Genomic DNA, 13,204 nt, shown 5'->3' with positions numbered 1-13,204 from the left:
TGGCGGGAAAAGTGCATGTCTTGAGGAAGACAGACGATCAGGCAAATTCCCGGAATTGCAGGGGACCTCCCTCTCCCAATCTCTCCGATTTCCAGGCTTGTGTTTCTCCTCGAAGATCGCCTGCCCTGGTGTCACAGGGGCTGAATTCACCGAAAGACGTCGTCAAGTGTACCCCCATCGGCTGCCCCCGGGGGCCCTGTCTGTCGTCTACAACCCAACCACTGCGATTTGGGGAGTATAGGAGTGCAGTTGCTAGTGAGAAGAGAGAGGGATATAGAAGACAGAAAGAGAAACCGGGGGGGAGGGGGGGGGGGGGTAGACACGTAATTCGATGGAGCGACAATTAGGCAGAACTATCTTTTGAAGAAAAATAATTGTAGAAAAAATTTGTCTGGAGAACGGGATGCATTTCAAGGTGTGTACAAATTGCAATGGTGCAAGAGATAGAGATGGATAGAGAGATGAAGAGAGAGAGAGAGAGAAAGAGAGAGAGAGACAGACAGACAGACAGTCAGAGAGGGAGAGAGGAGAGTAAGATGAGAAGAAGAAGAAGCAATTGAGGAAATGAAGAAGGAGCTGCCAGCCGAGGCAATTTTCTAGTCGGATTATTGGCTATGACTGTTGACATGGAATACCTAACCCAATTTTATCTTTCTGGTTAAAAGTAAGCTTGGTTTGCAGATATCATCAAACGTATATATCACGCGATAGAGAGCTTGATTAACCCTTCTTGAACGTATTCACCCCGGTCAACCATGATTCATGAGCTTTACCACAAATCTGTCCTTCGTTTTGTTGAAATTGCAGGGCACTTCGCGTCTCCGTGCTCCTTGTTCGACGCTAAAGTCGCGACCTCGTTTTGAGACTACCGGGCGAGTAAGCAGAGGACGATATCAGGAAGCCATTCCATGAAGCAGCAAAAGTCGTGTGGATTACGGCCGTAGGAATAGTGCGCCGGGACCCTCATCCAGTTTCAATTCGCCCCTGGCGTATCATCTACACCTGATGTCAACACACCGACCAGTCGCTGGATAGTGTCCACTCATCACCATCAAGCCGTCTTCAGGCGATTAATTTTGTGGTGAGTAGATTCCGTTTCTACGAAATATCACCGTATTTTATAGCCATCACAATCTCGTTGTCATAATGTTTCATATCCATGCTTCTTTTTCTTTTTGTTGTTGTTGTTGCCCCAAAAATCAATTGTTGTTTTACTTGAAGACTCAGAGAGCCGGCAGAAGACAAACTTCTTTAGGGTACAGCTTGATATAGTGTCAGCAATACAGTGTCAGCAACGTTTCCTTCCTGCCATACTATACGTATTATAGGTGTAAAATGATCGCAGCTAGTAGAATTAAAGGGGCCCTGAAATCCAAATGCACGTTGATTTGTGTTGATTTATGACACCCTAAACATCACTTTTGCGGTGAAACGAATATCTAGAAACATTCCATATATTTTTAACGATTTTTTCTTCTATTTTTCTTCAGATTACTTGGGAACGCCCACAAAAAATCCTTCCAAACCAATCAATATTAATATTCTTGAGATGACCTCATCTGTCAATCATTGCTAAAGTACTAAAATGTTTAACAAAAGACATTGGAATGCACCTTCCTGTCGACTCAGCTTAACTTGCATGTTTCTGTCATATTAATGTGACTAACAAAAGACATGGCGAGGGAACACGCAAGTTATACTGAGTCGAGGGGAAGGTGCATTCCAATGTCTTTTGTTAAACATTTCAGTACTTTAGCAATGATTGACAGATGAGGTCATCTCAAGAATATTAATATTGATTGGTTTGGAAGGATTTTTTGTGGGCGTTCCCAAGTAATCTGAAGAAAAATAGAAGAAAAAAAAATCGTTAAAAATATATGGAATGTTTCTAGATATTCGTTTCACCGCAAAAGTGATGTTGAGGGTATCATACATCAACACAAATCAACGTGCATTTGGATTTCAGGGGCCCTTTAAGAGCCGAGTGTCGTTTTCGGAATTCGAAAGCTTTTTTTTTTTTTCGGAGAAAAGTGACGAGCTTTATTTTTGATAAGGGGAGACCCACCTTTCAACTATCGTTTTGCTGAACAAGCTTTAGACTCTTCCTTGCTTCACTGAAAGCGATACCTTCCCGAACTAATCAATTCAACAAACAAACAGACAAACAACCAAACAAACAGACGAAAAATACGTGCGTATACTTCAGGTATATACAATCATGTCGAAGAAGGTAGCTATAATAGCTGTGATGTTTTACTTGTATAGCAAACTTTCGTGGGCAAATGCTAACAGCCCCATATCGAATATTTTCTTTCCCACTTATGGAACAGTATTTCTACACGCACTGCGTTGATTTTTGCGCCCTATCTATTAGCTCTCAATTTTATTGCTTAATAATGCACAAGATCGCGTTGGAACACCAGAATTAATACTCCTGACCGATTTTGATTCAAGCGAATTATAGTTTTCGTGACTGATGATTCGTGCAAACTCGAATACAGTGTATATCTCGAGCATTTGAAATGTACAAACTGTAGGCAATAGCCTGTATTTCTTCAATTGATGTGATTATCCATATTTGTTTACTGAGTCATAGGATTTTATCTTTTCAACAACTTTTTGCAAACGCGGATGTTGGCTCTGAGGCATAGTAGGAGCTAGCGAAGTTGTCTGTGTGTCATTTTAAGTTGGTATCATTCTGTGAGTCACTTTTTCTTTGCAGCGGTCGCGTGTCTAGCTCTCACCATCCTCCCTTCTGAAGCTGCGTACAGCCTTCCTTCAGACTTGCTTTCAGGAGCAAAGAAACTTGGCGACTAACTGCCTAGGTGAATTATTGTTGTGGTCACATCCACAGCGGAGAGCGCGATGATCGTAATATGCACGACTGCCTTTACGTGAGATGTTTCTTAACAGGCGCTATGACAATGACTCTAAAGGGGGGGGGGGGGGAGGAGGAGTCTGTGTCCCCCTGCTGTGTCAGATACTGGACACACTGTTGGCAGAGTATCGCAACGGCAGGAAGTAGGAAATTGACAATACCCAGGTCCCTCCCGTACTTGCCTTGCCCCGCTCTTTATAAAATGTGGAAGCCCTCATTTACTGCCCCGAATACTGGTATATAGCGTAGAGATTCAGAATTTCGTGTCATGCTCGCATGTGCCATATTTTAGCACAGGCTAACGTTTACAGTTTAAAAGCGAGAAAGAGAATAAAGTCTATGCCATTAACATCCAAAATTTCTCCAAAAAGATTGTGAAAATAAACGCAATGAATGTATACTCCGTAATTAAAGGTGCATGAATGATCTCTCATAGACTCAATTGGATAAAAAGGAACGTTCAAGAAACATGTTTGATTCTCGTGGCAAAATTTTGTTACAAACAGATAGAAGCTCTCGCATTTCTCTCCCGCAGGAAGATTCGAGCCACCCTCGTATACGCCAGTAATGATGTCTGCTTTCGGGAGAGCCCCCGTGTTTTGCCATGTGGTCGCTCCCTCCATTTCTGCAATTACCGCCAGGTAGCCACCTGGCTATGACGTCAGAGTTCTCAATTAAAGGCCATTCACGAGGTTTTCCATTGTGCAAATCTAGTTGGTCCGAACACATTTAAACGATAAGTGAATTTCCCACTTTTTATTCTTTTTCATTTTCTTTCATTCCCTTTTTCCTGTCTTTTTTAACGACTTGCAGAACCATTTCTTGGTCTGTTCAGTTGCAAAGACTATTAGGACAATCATGAACTGAATGGACGAGTTGTTGCTGTATTCTATTGCTTGTCGTCTCAAACAATCATGAAACGACGCGTAAGATTATATTGGCAAGCTATATGTGACCCGCTACAACAAAAGGATCCTAAAGTCGCTGACGGGTGAGCCAAGAAAATCATGTTTGAAGTCAGAACACCAAAATCTGTCAAAACGTTCGGATTTCTGTTTTTACATAATTTTGTAGTCTAATGTATCTTCTATCATCTGCCGAAATTTCGAAGCTAAATGATCAAAGGAAAGGCCAGAAAATAGCAATTTTTTTCTGGGCCATGCTTGGCTCGCCCATCAGCGACTTTAGGATCCTTTTGTTGTAGTGGGTCACATATGCAAGTAAAGATCGCAAAGATATCAACAATGAAACAACTCCTTCATACCTGTCCCTATATGGTAAAGTACAAACTCGGAAATGTATTCTTCGTAGTTTCCATCTTTCAAATTCTGGCAGTATTATGTTTTGCGTAAACGGGAATATGTCGTTCAGCAAAATGACTGGGCAAACATAGAGGCACATCGTCATTTGCTTGTGCATGAAATAGGGTTTTTTTCCTGTCAAAATAATCTCCTTCACAGAAAATAGAAAGAAAGAAAGAAAGAAAGAAAGAAAGAAAGAAAGAAAGAAAGAGAGGGAGGGAGAGATAGATAGAGAAAGAGAAATAGAAAAGAGAAGGAGAGGGATATGATTTTGCAAATCGTACTATATTGCGCAGTTGTTATCTCTTCAGACAATGAAACAGAATTATATCGTTTACTCTGCATCGTGTATGGTAGTGATCTAGAATCTGCCTGAGAGGTTTGTGATTCTATCAAAATCCAATTTACCGCGTCTATATTGATATTTCTCGAATGAAGGCTGAAACGAAAAAAAAAAAAAAAAAAAAAACCCGAACAAACGAGTTAGTCATGGATGCCCTGACCGGCTTTCAATACGGTGATACCTATGATGAGCGTGGACTATGATTCCTAAGCTCGCTTTGTATACTGTAGTAGGCCGACTATTTGCACCTTTTAGGCTCCTTGAAACAAACCACGGAGCCATGGCCAACACAATTAAAAGTATAGACGTTTCATTTTACTCGACAAACTTACAGCGATTTGTTTACTACATATGAATATACATGAATATATATATATATATATATATATATATATATATGTGTGTGTGTGTGTGTATGTTGAAAGATAAGGTCAAGGTCAATATACTGTTATAATATATAATGTACAAGTATACATAAATGAAACTGGATGAACTGTGTAGATAGACAGATAGATAGATAGATAGATAGATAGATAGCTTGATTGACTGATGGATGGATTGATAGAGAGGCAGAGATAGAGAGAGAGAGAGAGAGGCAGTAAGGTGATTGAAAGTGTTCATGAGAAACAAAAATGTGAAGAACGTTCTTCAAACTTTGTTATGTTGCTATATATGAGTAAAGTTTCCCCTCACCTCCTTGCTGTAATCTATTGCCTTCATCGTCTGCGATGAGACTGCAATGTTACGATCAAAGTCCTTAACGAGAAATTTCACAAACTCGTAGGCAACTGCTTCAGAATGTCAACTCAAATGCACTTTCTCTTCATTGTTTTGCACTAAGCCAAGTGGCCTGCTTTATCACGTTTTCTGTGTTTGATTTGCTTGTGACTGACGGTCTATTATAATTGTGTTGGACTCGTGTTTGCTCTTTACAAGTAATTATTCATTTCCTCTGCTAATGATAACGTTAGGTCAAAGGGTCATGTGGAGTTTAACGCGTGCCTGGGATCGGGACGTTACGGTGACCATGTGTTCGTGTCAATAAAGATACTATTTAATTGAACAAAAAAGAGCCCTACCTTGACAGGTTACCGCAAAACAGGCGTTATGACCAGGCTTGGTCGACCATCAAAACTCTGTCGTGTGGTCAAGGTTTTTGATGTATCATTTCTCTCTTCTTTTTTTTGGGTCTTGTCTTTATTACACCTGGTCTGTTTGTATCAGTTTCCCCGTCTGTGCCCTTGTGTGCTCTCACAAGTTTTTTTTTTTTTTTGTCAATTCGTGAGAGATGTTGATATTACAAGTAAAAAAAAATTGGCAATGAAATCAGCACGAAATGATTTCATGGTGATGATAACAGTATCAGTGCTATGAAACACTCCATCGATAGCTATGGTTAACATGGTTGGCAATAGTCATACATTCAGTCAAAAAAAATATGCAAAGTTCTTTTGTAGAGTTTTCTTTTCAATGATTCTGTTTCTAGTGTAATTTCAAGAATTTGCAGTTCTCACGTATGAAAGGCAGCACATGGAATTACCAAATCTTGAACGCATTATGTTGAATAGTCCTAACTTTGAACGGATTTTCTAATTTTCCTTCAAACTTTCACGGAGTGTTTCACAAGTCTCTCTACTTAGTCCGTGGATAAATTAGGAAGGACCGCCCCTATGCAAAGGGCACAGAACTCCGTCTTTTACAGTATGAGTTTCTGGTTAGCTTCTGCAATGAAATTTTATGAATATGACCCATTGTATAAGATATATTATTGTATCTGCTAGTAATTTTTGTCCCCTCCCTAACTCGAATGTGATTAATCTTTTTCCAAAATCTGTTGTTTTGAGTTTATTTTTGGGAAAGGCCAAACCAGTAAATGAAAGTTTAGGACTGATATCTACGTCACTATCGTCTCTTCAAAGATTCAAAAAGATTAGAAAGGACCCAAATATTAAATTTTACTCAAGTGTTTTGCTATAAATCTAGGCTTGATATCAAACTTTGCTCGAAGAGGGCAGAGTTTACACAAGCAACTTCGATGTTACATCTAAAACACGGCTGCCACCTCCGCCATAAGCCTTTGGCATGTTTGTTCTTGTTTAAGAGAGAGAGATCGAGCGGGGGGAGGGGGGGGGGGACAGGAAGATAGAGTGAAAGAGAGAGAGAAAAAATGAGAGATAGAGGGAGAGAGAGATGTATACAGACGGGGAACTAATATCAACATCTTGTGTTATCATCGTATTAGACTCGATGTAAGTAAATAAGATCAAATTGTCAGCGTGTCACAAACGCACGAAGGTCCCACGACATATACGAGGTAAGGTGGTAGTCGGGGGAACCTTTCCGGGAAGGCACTTCGCAATCTACGATAGATTTGTCTGGTGTGTTACGTGCCAATGTAAGCGTAACACTAACACGCAGAACAAACTCGGCCTGTCATCGGCCTACTCGCCATCGCCGACTCGCCCTGATGCTCTGGCATGTGGTGAGCGGTGCCCCTTTCTCTATAAGTGCTGCCCCGGCAAGAATGCAAATGATGGTAAAGTTAAACATTGAGGTCTTCCAGAGGGGAGAACGTTTGTCAGACATAGTAGCCACGTCAAGTACGGAAGATCTTCGATAGTATGAATATTAAAGGGACGGTGTAGTTTGGTTGAGATGTGGATTCAGGCTTTAACTTCTTACAAGATAATTATAAACCACTCCATGAAAGATCATACAATTTTTTATTCTACGAGAAATTAAAAGTTTATTTGGTGAAATTCGGTTTTGAAATGGCTGAGATATCCAAAAACAAAGTAAAAAAAAATTGGTCCTAATAAAAGGTGGTTAAAGCATCTTTGTTTTTTGATATCTCAACCATTTGAAAACCGATTTACATCAAATGGTGCATCAAATAAACTTTCAGTTCCTCTCAGAATATTTCATATACATATAGGTGGTTTTTAATCATCTTGCAAACATCTTAAATGTGAATCCCCATCCCAACCAAAGCTATACCATCCCTTTAACTTTTCGGACTCTAAGAATTCCCCCTTCATAAATTCTTTTCCCTTTCTGCGTCTTTTTTCCTTCTTTTTTTTTTGTTCTTCTTGTTCATTTTGTTCAATATTGTTTACTTTTTCTATAACTGTATATCCGTCCTTCATTTCACCTGAAACCCTTTTCTATATACATTTTTTCAGTAAACGTCGTATCATTTTGTGTTCTATATTTTTTCCATCACCTTGTTTGCATCTTCCTGGTAGTTCATGTCCTCCGTGACTTTGTGACCTGTGTGAAATGGGCCCTGAGGCTCTCTGACTGCGATCGCTTATTTAGTCCATCAATTACCGGAAGACATTTTCACGATGCAATCATATCTGGAAAGTATATTTCTGTCGTGTTTTCTCTCGCTTTGATATCTCGCTCTTTGTCTATCTCTCCCTCTATCTCCCTGGTTCATCCATACTAAATCTCTCCCTCTCCCTCTCTCTTTCTCTGTCTTTGTGTCTATTTGCCGTGTTCCATCTGTAAAGATCCTTAAAGCAATTTGCAAAACCCAGAATATGGAGGACTGTTCAGTGTTTACACTGGATGCAATATATATATTGACGTCACACAAGGAACACGACAGGTTACGAGGCGGCGTTCCCGGCACAGTTCTTCTGTTCCTCTTATCGGCTTTCGAGATATACGCGTTCCGCTTCCGAGACCGATGTGCAAACCGGCCGGGCCCCGCGAGATTAATGTTAAAAGGGTGGATCACATGTTTAGATATGGCGACTTTATCTTCGGGCGTGACGTCACAGAATCATGACTGCTTCGAGTGGGACTGGGTCTGTTCGTATACTTCCTCCATTCCTCCTCTTTGGTTCTGCAGCTATCTCATACATGCACTTAACCAGATAGGATAAGACAGTGATTTACCCCCCCCCCCCCGAAAAAAGGCTGTGCCACCTGTTCCATTATGGATTCCTTAAAACAAAAACAAAAACAAAAAAATAGGGGAAACGTTCTATAAATGTTCTGCGGTTACCTCACCTGTAAGCCTGGTATCTCTCCCCTCTCAGAATAGATAAATAAATGCTTTTGATTTCATACTTGAAGATGCCACATCTTGCATACGATCACCTATTTGATAACGCTTAGTGGTTTTCCCAATAAAGAGTGATGACAGAGTTATATATGGATAAGGCCTGGACGGAAATCTCCCGGACTGGGGCAACGACCGACAAGTAGATTTCCTTGTGTCTACCGTTTTCAAAATTCGAATCTTTTCCCTTTGAGGTCTCCAAACCAGCCGAGCAGGTTCAGTCAATACGGGAACATTATGTCACTGGGTATGTCAGTGCGATGTTTCCCTTTATCATGCTCATGACAAGCAGACTGCGAAGGAAGAAAAGAGAGAGACCTGTAAAAGGGGGTTCACCGAATGGCGACCTACTGTTACAGTGAGCAGACGTTATCGAAGTTTGGAAGGGATGCCGCCGATAGAGGAGAGTGGCATGACAGACGACTACCAAGGCACTGTCGTGCTTTTGAGGAATGGCTGATGTGTTGCGTCTTTTTTCAAAGCATCTGGTATTTCAATGATCTCAACTAACCAAAACAGATTTTCAAGAAGTCCGTTTAATCGAATCGAATGATCCCGTACAGTTGCTTCCGGGTGTATAATCAATCAGTTCTTGATGATGGATTGTGTATATTGTATTTTTCAAATTCAAATGAGATTTTATTCCCATTATTCCATTATTTGATTAGCGCGCGCACACACACACACACACACACACACACACATATATATATATATATACATTTATTTTATATATATATATATATATATATATATATATATATATATATATATATACATACGTGCAAAACTAATGTTCAAAATGATTGTGTTATTGGAAAAGAGAGGCCCTTTTGGTGGTTAAAGGCACTGTGGCCCGGGCCCTCCCACCGCATTTGATGTGGACTGCTTTTAATACAGCTTCACGTTGTGGATGGCCTTATACATTTGCCCATATTTCCTGCACACGATACTCTTCAAAAACTCTGTGTTTTCTGTAAGGTAATTCCATGAAGCAGAAGTTTTGCAATAATGAAATTCTGTCTTGTGTGGCGCTAAAAGATGAGAATATTTTTTTTTCTATTTTCCTCATCTAAGGTATTTTACTTTCCACATAACTTCACATATTTACAATCACTTTATCCACAAGTTTTCAAAAGGCACTCAACATAACCAATTTGACGGAAAAAATCATTAAAAGGGTACATCAGTGATACCAACCAAAGTAGTTACGTATTCTTTTAATCCAATATCATCAAATCTTGTTTGGTTGTACTTCAAACTGATATAAAATCTTAATTCCGCTTTCAAATCTTCTACTAAATGGTATACATTTAAAGGGTGTGTACAGTTCTGGTCGAGGTGAGGATTTAGCTTTTAACGTTTTGCGAGATATTCAGAAACCACTCTATGAGATGTCAAAGAGCATGCAATTCTAAGGGGTATCAAAAGTTTATTTAATGAAAATCGGTTTTGAAGTGGCCGAGATATCCAAAAACATGGTGAAACAAAGAGATCCTAATAAAGTTCCAAGGTGGCCTGTAGTCTTTTATTATTATCACTTTTTTGGATATCTCAGCCATTTGAAAACCAATTTTCATCAAATAAACGTTGAATCCTTCTTAAAATTACATGCTCTTTCATATATCATAAGGGGTTTCTCATTATCTCACTTAGGAATGTGAAAAACATGAATCCCCACCTCAACCAGTACTATACAGCCCCTATAAGCATTTGTTTTTTTCATTGCGTTCTCTGACGTAATTCCTGTAGACAATGAATTGGGCATAATTCAAAAGTTTACTCATTTCATCTTTTTGTTTCCTATATCATATCCGAGAATAATAACTTTTTCGTTGATATCAATTACAAGATCGAAAATATTTCGAATTAAAACCGAAATCACTTTCCAATACATTTTGATATATATATATATATTTTTTTTTTTGCATTTCAGCAAAAAATGACAAGTGGTTTCTTTACAATTACATATGATACACAAATCATCATTCAAAATTTCCCATTTGAACAAATTGTCTTTACTGGGCAATATTCGATGAAAAAGCTTAGAATTAAAGTGATTTATTCTATTATCATTAATCTGACGAAACTTATATTGCAACACCTTTTTCCAATCGAAATCCCACGGTAGATCCAAATAACCTTGCCAGAAATATAAACACGAAGGTTCTTGTTTTTTCTTATGCAGAAATAATCTATAATAATGTTTAGCTGACGGTATGGTTAACCCTTCTTGCTAAACTATGACTTCAATCTGCCTCCACTCCTGTTCGTATTTACATACAACCCTCTGCAAATTAGCAAAGAGTTAGGACTTAAAGGACAAGTTCACCGATATAATGTGAACAGAGAGAATGCAGCAGTATTGATAGGACACACTGGTGTAAGTTTGAGGAAAATCGCACAATCCATTCAAAAGTTGAGAATCTTTAAAGTCGCAGTACTGCCGTCGCTGGATGAGAAGACTAATACAGCTTGCGATGTCACATGTGTAGAACGATATAAAGAAAATATAAAGACAATTCAACATATTTTTCACTTTTCTGGCATAATGAGAGAGCAATTGACTTGCCTCTTTCAGAAGGCAGGGGAGAATCATATTATCTTTAGCATATTATGTCAGCGTGACAAGTCGAGGGAATGTGTGTGTGTGTGTGTGTGTTTTTAAATATATTTTGTAAAAATCCTCCTTCCTTACATCGTTCTGCCCATGTGACATCACAAGCTGTAGTAGTCTCCTCATCCAGCAGTGACTTCGCGGAAACTTTAAAAAGTCATAACTTTTGAACGGATTGTCTGATTTTCCTCAAACTTTCACTGATGTGTTATACTGAGTATTGCTGCATTCACTCAATCCATATGAATGTGAACTTGTCCTTTATGAGGACAAAGAAAGAAAAAATCACCCGCAAGCAGTGGAACGGCGTGTAAGCGTATGGGTGCAAGGGTGTGTGCGTGCGTGTGTATGTAGTGTGTAGATACACACAGAGCTGCCATGTCATGCATATAATGCATACCCACACATTCCCCAGCGTCGCACCAGCTGCGGAAGTAGAGAGTTTGGTGGTATGGAAATAAGCGGGAAGTTCGCGCTCGCTGGCAGTAATGGGACCCGGGTATCCACATGCCGCTGTGTACATAAGATGCAGAGGACATCTTGTTAGCCAGAAGGATTGGCTTTGACCGAATTCTTTAAAGAGCGCGGATGGATCGAGGAGAGTTGTGAAATAATCATCGTAAATCCTCTCCTACACGATGATATATGTGCGGTCATTTTCTTAGAGATATTGCAGGCCTGGAAAGTTCTTGTGGACGTTTGGGCAAGATTTTGGTGGACTGTGTACACTTCTTAATATAATTATAGGCACCTAGATTCGTCTTAATACGCCATAAAGACATATTTCTCATTAAGAAACCAGAAAGAGAATCTTATCATGTTTAGTATTTACGGCTGCCTTAAAAAGTTAAAAAAGAAAAAAAAATTATGTACTTTCGTTTGTCACATTATCTCTTATATGGCTAGTCAGCAAAATTGAAATGCCCTTCTTTTCACAAGTCTGCTTTTCTACACGACCAGCAGTAATGTGATGGATAATAATTTGCGGATATATCATTGTTTGGAAATTGAATTGTTAATGAAGACATGTATATTTACATCGTTGTTATCTTCATATACTTTAAATACTAAAGTGTTGTGGCGCTTTCTCGTGACCCATTTTGCGCCTCTGACCAAAATAATATTAACAAGCTACCACGCGCGGATATGTGTGATATCCGGTGACGCCAATCTTGCAGCCTTAACACACATCTTTGGAGCAATATAAATGTCGGGGAATTTGAGAACTTTAGTATGCGCGTTGACTCGATGACGGGCATGATGAGAATTATTTAGTTTCTCTCCGTCGCCGGACGTTGGACAGCTCAGTATTCCTCGCCAACACACTCTTATTTTTCCCCCCGTGAAAGTCCATCACTGGATAACAATCTTGGACAATTATTATTTGTTTGTTTGTTTGCTTGCTTGCTTGTTTGCTAACAAGTTTGCTTGCTTGTTTTGGTTTTTATGGTGTTAAACCGTGAGTCCGTGCTGTCGGTTGTCGTAGCTGCAACATTTTACACGACGCTTACCAAAGATCGTACAATTTGTACTGACATTATTTTCTCTGTCAGGCATCATAAAGGTCCCAGAGAAAAGGTTACAGTTCATTATTCCGAAAGTCCGTAATTCCGAAGGTTTGTTTAATCCGAAAATGAAATACTGTTCATTATTTGAAGGTTCGTTAATCTAACAAAGGTTCGTAATTCCGAAGATTCGTTAGTATAGGTTTACGCACTGTCTTTTCATTTGCGGATTAACGAACCTGCACAATAACAAACCTTTAGGATAACGGCACAATGTTCAGATGAGACGAACTCTTTTTCCGAATTAACGAACATGACGGGCACCAGGAATTTGTGTGCAGCAGAATAACGAGCCTTGTTTCGTTTTCGGATTAACGAACGTTCAAAATAACGAGCATCACCCCTAGAAAATATAGGGACATGCCAAAAGGTGTTTTTCATACAATCAACAACCTTCATTTGGAAGGTCGAGTTTACTTGCCATATCA

The 13,204-nt window shown here is 39.4% G+C and overlaps 1 protein-coding gene across 1 annotated transcript in view; it reads left to right on the top strand.

Moving 5' to 3' along the window:
* Window positions 1–13,204, top strand: part of LOC140244257 (cholinesterase-like) — a 117,398-nt gene that overhangs the window by 79,301 nt on the left and 24,893 nt on the right. The window contains exon 2 of the mRNA XM_072323895.1: window positions 808–1,081. The gene's annotated coding sequence lies outside the window, so the exon portion shown is untranslated. The remainder of the gene's footprint in view (window positions 1–807; window positions 1,082–13,204) is intronic.

This window comes from Diadema setosum, chromosome 21 (assembly GCF_964275005.1).
Source record: "Diadema setosum chromosome 21, eeDiaSeto1, whole genome shotgun sequence".
NCBI classification, from domain to species: domain Eukaryota; kingdom Metazoa; phylum Echinodermata; class Echinoidea; order Diadematoida; family Diadematidae; genus Diadema; species Diadema setosum.
The sequence above is the reverse complement of the archived record's forward strand: the minus strand, read 5'-3'. Positions and strand labels throughout refer to the sequence as shown.